Source organism: Mus musculus, chromosome 14, assembly GCF_000001635.26.
Source record: "Mus musculus strain C57BL/6J chromosome 14, GRCm38.p6 C57BL/6J".
Lineage (NCBI taxonomy): Eukaryota > Metazoa > Chordata > Mammalia > Rodentia > Muridae > Mus > Mus musculus.
Window position 1 is genome coordinate 26,396,697 of NC_000080.6, and position 8,276 is coordinate 26,404,972.

The following is an 8,276-nucleotide window of genomic DNA, read 5'->3' on the forward strand; positions in this document are numbered from 1 at the left end:
ACCAATGTGCTGTAAATAATGTTCCTCAATAATCTCTGATTGGGTAACAAAAGGCCAGAGCCTGTGACTGGGCAGGGGAGAGAGGAAGGTGAGACTTGGGATCGAGTATGGGGTCTCAGAATAGGGACCACGAGGAAAAGGGACAGGGAAGAGAAAGGAGATCACCATAAAGCAAGATGGACAATGTGGATGGACCATGAGCACATGACCAAGAGAAGCTTACTCTGAGAGCATCTATGCAATAGAGCAAGACCCAACTGTCAAGTGATGGGCCATTTATCTGGGTATTAATAGACAATGCAGGTCATAATAGTCTCAGAACCTGATCAGTTTAGGCTTGCAGGTTTCTGTGTCTTTTATTCAAAAGCTGACTGGGATAGAGTGAGGCAGAAAGCCCCCATAAAAGTTACTAGTACGTGTGGATTGTATAGGTTCACAGCCTGGACTGAAGTGACCAGTCATGAGAAAGGATTTATAGAGAATGTCTGAGCTGTCTCCGACTTCTTTGGGCAGGCCGATGTCCCATATCAAGCAGATGGACTTGTAGATATTTATCTCCTTTGGAAGGAAAGGTTTGAGCAGAGGAAATGCTGTGTAGTACTGGGGGCTGCTCTTCCCCACAGAGACTGGGGTTCCACACTTGCCGAGGATGCACCGGGGAGGGCCTCAGAGCGTTGCTGAGGCACATCCAACACTGCATCTGGGAGGAGGCTGAGAGTATAAATTAGCGCTGTCCTGGTGGATTATAAAAGACACTTTAGAGTAGACTAAAAAGAACTCAAAAGACTTTGAACAAAAGCCTGTAACATATCTCATCCTTGGCCTTGGGAGGGCTGCACTACAAAGTCCCACAGAGGCATGGCTACACTTGTCTTGATAGAAATATTACAGTCTGTGACTGCCTTCCTACTATGTGCCCAAGGCCAGCCACAGAGTGTTTGTAGGTCAGTGTCTCTAAGTCTGCAGTGAAAGAATACTAAATAGCTTTATTTTTTGGCCTGGTTTTTGGCTTGTATTTAATTGCTTTGGAGGCTTTTGGGGGGTGGGGGTGGGGTAGGTTTCTTTGTTTTGGTTTGAGGTTTTACAACTGCCGTTTCTCAGCCCCTATTGAGTAAAATGTATTTTTAAGGAATAAGACAGCAATTTCCCACTATTCTCTCTTATATCTTCACTTAGGTGTGCTGTCCCAGTCCTGTAACCTCATAATGCACAAGCAAGTTCCAGGCACTTTGGCCTACACCGTGAGTTCTCAGCCAGGGATGTCAGTGCTCTGCAGCCGGGGATGTCAGTGCTCCGCAGCCGGGGATGTCAGTGCTCCGCAGCCGGGGATGTCAGTGCTCCGCAGCCGGGGATGTCAGTGCTCCGCAGCCGGGGATGTCAGTGCTCCGCAGCCGGGGATGTCAGTGCTCTGCAGCCGGGGATGTCAGTGCTCCGCAGCCAAGGATGTCAGTGCTCCGCAGCCGGGGATGTCAGTGCTCCGCAGCCAGGGATGTCAGTGTGCCACAGGGGATGGGGTCCTGGAAGTACATAGCACCACCGGCTCTGTGGATGCCCACTTCATGGTGGGAACACTTTCTATATTGCATCCTTGAGGTCATATGTTTAGCTGCCACTATAATACAGTCCTGTTTGCAGATGCCTGTGAATGATCATGCAGACCAAATTAATGAGAAACACAACCTTACTGCCGTAACAATTTAGGAAATGAAACCATTCAAAATAAATCACAAAACCCAGAGCCTTCTGCCTCCAGTTTTCTAGAAAATAGCACCAGTGATAACCACACTGCACAGATAATGACCTCCAAGACAGGCTGGGTCATATTTTTGTTGTGGTGGTCGTGGTGGTGGTAGTTGTGGTTTTTGATGTTGTTGGCCTTGACTATGCATTTGGTGCCATCAACCCTTTTTTTTCATCCAAGTTTTATTTTTTTCATTTCTATGTACAGGTATTTTGTCTACTGGATACATGTGCACCACGTGCATGCAGTTCCATCAGGGACCAGAAGAGGGCAACAGATTCCATGTGGACTGAGTTACAGAGGACTGTTAGCTGCTCCTTGGGTCCTCTGGGAGAAAAACAAATCTTCTGAAGGGATGAGCCATCTCTCCAGTCCCTACACTTGACTTTGTCCTTATAGCTGTGTGTGCCCATTAGTTAGACTGAATCCCCCACAAGAGAGAGAAGTGTTTGGAGACCTAGAAGGACGAGTGCATGAGGTAAGCATACTGGTTGTCTTAGGCTGCCAAGTACCCATATAGGGCATTTGTGTGTTCAAGATCTAAGTAGGATCATGGCTGCGGCAACCTCTGGAGGACGATGTGGGAATCACAGCCCTAGCACCCTGTGTGAAATTTGCCCATGGTCCCAAAGTTCTGCAGCTTCTAGTCAAAGGTTAGTGTCAACGGAGGAAGTCCTAGGAGGTATCTGGAAACTGTGGTCCGGGCCCTCATCACTAGCTTCAGGAGGACCTGTATCTTTCTTACGTATTTATTTGTGTGTGATGCTGGGCCCTGAACCCAGAGCTCCACCCACGCTAGGTCAACTTCCTATCACTAACCAGGTGCCCAGCCCAAGAACTGGGTTTATATATGTGGATGCAGATATACATGGCTTGCATTTCTTTATTTTTCTTTCCCTCTTTCACACATCTATATATACATATATTACTAATGACTGAAAAGAAATGCCACACTATGTCCCCTCTCCCTCTTATTTGGACCCCTTTCTCCCTCTACATTGTCACTTTTCTGCTTTCACATCTCATATGCACTTCTATACACCTATCTATATACATAATATATATATGTATATATATGCACACACATACACATGGAGATATATATATATATTTTGAATTTATTTATGGAAGATTACTCACTTCTGTGATTAGCGTGTATGTGGAGGTCAGAAGACAACTTGTAGGAGTTGGTTCTCTCCTTCCACTTTGCAGGTCCCAAGGGTAGAACTCAGGAGGTCAGGCTTAGCTACAAGCACCTTTACCTGCTGAGCCATTTCACAGGCCCCATATTAAATTTAGATTCCAGAAAACAAACAGTAGCAAGTGCTGGTGGTACAGGGAAAGCGGGACTCTTATCCACTGTTGGCAGAAATAGAAGCTAGTGCCACTGTTTTGAAAATCAATGTAGAGGCTTTTCAAAAACTAAAAATACAGCATGACCCAGCTATACCAAACTCTTTGGCATATACACATTCATGTAATAAACAGTAAGTTGCTCTTTCTGCTGTCATTCCTGGGATATCCACCGGCAAGACAGCAATATCCATGTGCTAGTAAAGGGGACAGAGACAAATCACTTCAGAGACAGTTTCAGAGGACAGCACTTACTGTATTGCATGTGAGCAACCTCTTATATAGTGGAAACCTGTGATTGGTTAGCACATTACCTCGGATTGAATACTGAGTGTTCATACCGCCACTCTAGGCAGAAGAGGCTCATTAAAGCAGACTTGGAGAGCATCGCAGAGTCCTCAGCAGGCCAGCTGCTTCAAGATTCTATATGCTGCCTTCAGGAACATGGTGCGCCATGCTTATTTAGAAGCCCAGGGTGCTAGGTAGGCTGGTCACCAGGTCACGCCAGCATTCTCTCCAACACTTTTCACAGGAACAAGGAAAAAGAGTTGATCTGCTTGCCCATCAATAAATGGATAATGAAAATGTGGTGCACACACAGTAGAATTATATTCAGCTGGGAAAGAAAGTAAAATTTGCAAAATAAAAAAGGAACTAATAAACACTAAGTGGATCCTAGCTTCTTTTAAATACATGTATCCAAGAAGAGTAAATGCTGGGACAGTAGAGAAAATAAAAACAAACCAGTGAGGTTGGAGAAGAAGAGGCTTTAAGGCAAAGGGTTGGGCAAGAGTGAAGACAAACTAGAGAGAGGTACCCTGGGGGTCAAAGAGCATATAGGGATGTGGGAGGTGAAAGGGCACATGGGGATGTGGGAGCAAGGTGGGGGAATCAGACAGAAGATGAGCATAAAAGTCCCACGTGGCACTCTGTCACCTTAAAGACTAACTAAAACCATTCAAGTAGCATGTAGATTCTAGCAGGGAAAGTGTGCTATTTGTCACCTTGAGCCTGTTTACCTTGCTGCCTGACACGATACCCAGTACCATCCATTCTCCTGTTAAAAGGCATACTTTTCTTCTTCTTTTATTTTGTTACGGAAAGTGCTATTGGACAGCAGCCTACATGGAAGAAATTATTTAACATTTAAGCACTAGTAACTTTAGATTTGAGAGCTAATATTCAGGGATGTGTGGGCTTATGGCTTAGTCAGATATGGCACAGTAATACAAGAGATGAACAGCAACATCTTTAAAGCAGTTCATTTGCAACTCAACCTTCACCCATAGAAATGCACACACACTACCGTAAACAACTCACCTCCATTGTGAAGGCAAGTGACCCTGCAGTTTTGTTTCTCAGAATCCTTTATTCCTGTTCTTAAAATTTAAGTTACCATCAAATGCGCCTAGTCCATCAGGAGCCTTTTTCAGTCACATGACCTGCGGCTGTTCCAGACTCCTATTGAAGACAACACCCAAAATTTGAAAGAAAAAAATGTAATGCAGATTGAAGACTCATTAGTGGTGATTTAGGCGGGGATTTAGCCAATACTGTGGTGACAGGAGTCTAGGAAGGATTAAACATCAGGGCTGTCACAAATGTCAGTTTAGCCAAGTTGGGAGCAGAGCATCTTGGGAGTCCCTACCCCATCATTCTACCAGGGATGATCTGAAAGTTTGTATCCACATGTTTCAATACTAACCTCCATGTGATGGCATCTGAACTTCTGCAGAGGTGACTGGGTCCTGATGATGGAACCCTCGTGGAGGGAGTAAAAAGACTCATGGGAGCATGGATGCTCTTTCTACTTTTGAGGGGTACAATAAGACAGCCCTCCATAAGCCCTTACCAAAAAATAATACTGTGGTGTGTGTGTGTGAACTACCAGTCTGAACTACATCAACAAAGTAGACTGGGTGATTTATAAAAAATTGAAGGTCAAGGCATCGGCAGATTGTAAGGGCCTCTTCCCAGGCTTTTATTCTTCCTTATAGCTAAATAAAACTCCTTTGAACATATATATCACATTCTTTTTATCATTCATCTGTTGATTGACAGAGGCTGGTTCTTCGCCTTGGCTACTGTGAACATGTTCCAATTAGGATCGATGTATAAGTATTCCTGTGGTGGTGTAACTTCTTAGCCTCCTTCAGATAGACCCCAGGACAGTAAGTTGGATCATACGGTTGTCCTATTTTTAGGTTCTTGTATGTGTTTGTGCATTGTGAATGTGAAGACCAGAGGCCAGTGTCTGGTGACTTCTTCGATCCACCTTATATTTTGAGAAAGTGTTTTTTCACTGAACCCGGAGTTCACAAATTTCAATAGCCTGCTTGGCTAGCAACCCCCCCCCCCCCCCCGCGATCCCTCTGTCTCTGCTCCCTGGTCACGGTTATAGATGTGCAGCTGCTGAGCCTGGCTTTTTTGCATGGTGCTGGGATCTAAATCAGTCCTTTTGCTTGCATGACAAGCAGTTTTTACTTTATTGTTTAAGCCACCTCTCCAGCTACCTACTTTTAATTTTCTGAAGAACTTTCAGGGTGATTTAATAAAGGCTACATCTGTTCACATTCCTAGTGATACTGTCTAAAAGGCTCCTCTTTCCTCAAATTCTCGCCAGCATTTTTTGTTCTCTTAGTTAGCTTTTGAGAGCTTTGTACATGTTCTGATCTTTGTCACCACCCCTCAACTCTTCCAGGATCCACCCTGCATTTCCTACCTACCCAAATCTTGTATACTTTTAAAAAACCTTTTAAGACCAATTTGTGCTGCCCAGATATTCTTGGATGTGTGGTATTCTAGTGGTGCACGAAATAGCAATTGTGAGCTTCTGGGAGAGGGTTTTCCCTAAGAATGTATCCCCTGATACACCATATTCTGTGGCTTTCCTCTATGCAGGGCTCTGCACTCTCGAGTCTCCCTGAAGATTTTGATGTCAGGGAATCACGTTACTGATTCTATAAATTATTCCTATTTGGAAGCCTTTTCAGGAAGTCCCTGCTTATGCCTATATTTTTAAGTGTCCCCTAGCAATTTCAGGTCTTATCCTAAGGACTTTGACCAATCTTAATTTGATACAAGGTACAAGATAGGGATCACAGTGCATTTTTACCTGTATAGATATTGCTGGCTACCCCAGCAATAATTGCTGAGGTTGTCATTTCTCTAATGCTTGTATTTGTGTGAGTTTATTTCTAGGCAGTCTATTCTTTTGGCTGAAGTCTTTCTGTACCAGTACATTTCGTTCTGTAGTTTGCTGTGAAATCAGACACTAAGATATCTTCAGCATTGCTCTTTCTATCTAGGATGGCTTTAGACAAAAACTATTATCCTGTTTTATACATGATAAAACTGGGTAGGTTTTGTTTGATTTGGTTGGGGGCGGCTTATTCTGCATATGGGTGTTTTGCCTGCATGTATGTCTGTGTACCATGTGTACGCCTGGTGCCCGTGGAGGCCAAAGAGGGTATTGGATCCCTGTAGTTGAAGTTACAGGTAGTTGTGAGCCACTGTGTGGATCCTGGAAATCAAATATAGCTCCTCTGGAAAAACATCCAGTGCTGTAACTACTGGGGCCATCTCTCCAGTCCCAACATTTTTTGTTTGTTTGTTTGTTTGTTTGTTTTTGTTCTGAGACAGGGCCTCCATAAATAAATAGTCCAGGCTCACCTTGAACTGAAAAACCTGCTTTGTCCTCTCATGTAGGGATTATAGGTGTGCACCATTATGCTATCAAAGCATGTATTAATTTCATATTCATAAAAGTTAAGTTTCTTTCTCTACCAGACATCAGTTTTCAAAACTGGGGAGTTTGCCTATAAGAGAATTTGCCCACGGCTCTTCTGGGAGCCCCTACATTTTAGAGTCTTTGGGAATATGGTGATGGGCAGGAGAGTGAGGTTACCAGGGTACAACATTCAGGCACATGCAGGCAACATTTCTAATGCAACTGTTACCATAGGCATCCAGGCTGGTGGGCAAGTGTGTAACCTCTCCTTTCCGTTCTGCAGTTGTAGACAGTAAGACTGTTTCAAGCCCGTGATTAGATTTGATTGACTGGGTTTACTTGGGGTCGCCTTCCTTAAATCCTGTTTGGCTTTGAGGGTAGAACAATGCTCACACTCCACCTAGAAATAAACAGGAAGGTGGTTCCACTTTTTTTCTTTCATTACTGCAATTTTATTGACTGAGGATAACTGTATAGATATTCCAACTTGGTTTTGTTTTTTTCCCCACAATTCTTAAGTGTGGGTTTCCATCCATGACAGGGCCTAGTGGTGAGAAAAAGAACACTGTAAAGTCTTCTCTTTTTTTCTTTTCTTTCTTTCTTTCTTTCTTTCTTTCTTTCTTTCTTTCTTTCTTTCTTTCTTTTTCTTTCTCTCTCTCTCTCTCTCTCTCTCTCTCTCTCTCTCTCTCTCTCTCTCTCTCTCTCTCTCTTTCTTTCTTTCTTTCTTTCTTTTTTTCAAGACAGGGTTTCTCTGTATAGCCCTGGCTGTTCTGGAACTCACTTTGTAGACCAGGCTGGCCTCGAACTCAGAAATCCGCCTGCCTCTTCCTCCCGAGTGCTGAGATTAAAGGCGTGCGCCACCACGCCTATTAAATATTATATATATATATATATATATATATGTTTATATATATATATAAAATAAAAAGTAACCCTAGCACTAGGGAATGGAGTAGAAGGATCTCTGCAAATCTGAGGCCAGCCTTGAGATAAAAGTTGCAGGGAGGGGGACAGGCATGAAGGAAAAGGTCAATGGAGATGGGGGAGGGGCTTGCTTACAGGAAAATGCCCTTATGTAACCCCATGGATCACAAGAGTAATAATAATAAATTTTCAGGAGATACGGCTCTGGCTTTGTTGTTTCGTTTTTGCTTTGTTCATTTAAGTTCTTGCTACGTAGCCCAGGATGACTGACCTCCCAGTCCTCCGTAGGTCTCCTAGGTGCTGGAATTACAGCATGTGTCAACATATGGCTTGCTATGGTCATTTCTGAGGAGACTGGGAGACAGAGGGACAGAACCATAAATGTCCTGGAGTGCAGCATCATGACACAAATACTCTCTGCTCAAATTGTGCAGATGCCCAAGAGTGTGAATCCGCTTTGTATTCTAGGCACATGCCTAGATAGCCTGTTTTCTTGTTGACTACTTTTTGTTATTAAATTTGAGTTTC

General features: G+C 43.6%; 2 long non-coding RNA genes across 8 annotated transcripts in view; one reads left to right on the top strand and one right to left on the bottom strand.

The window, feature by feature from the left end:
• The window catches only part of 4933413J09Rik (RIKEN cDNA 4933413J09 gene), a 42,910-nt gene extending 39,150 nt beyond the window's left edge, over positions 1 to 3,760 (top strand). The window contains exon 8 of the long non-coding RNA NR_038005.1: positions 1,177 to 3,760. This is a non-coding gene — a long non-coding RNA (RIKEN cDNA 4933413J09 gene). The remainder of the gene's footprint in view (positions 1 to 1,176) is intronic.
• On the bottom strand, positions 342 to 7,461 carry Gm34223. 7 transcript variants are annotated; one of them, XR_874471.3, is made up of 3 exons: positions 7,054 to 7,461; positions 2,882 to 4,555; positions 342 to 1,639 (listed from the first exon to the last, which is right to left on the bottom strand). It is a non-coding gene; the product is annotated as a predicted gene, 34223 (long non-coding RNA). The 7 variants fall into 7 exon arrangements; XR_874473.3 differs by having other exon boundaries at positions 2,882 to 4,215; positions 4,415 to 7,461; XR_001781206.2 differs by having other exon boundaries at positions 2,882 to 3,616; positions 4,114 to 7,461.
• Between the last annotated feature and the right edge of the window lie 815 nt (positions 7,462 to 8,276).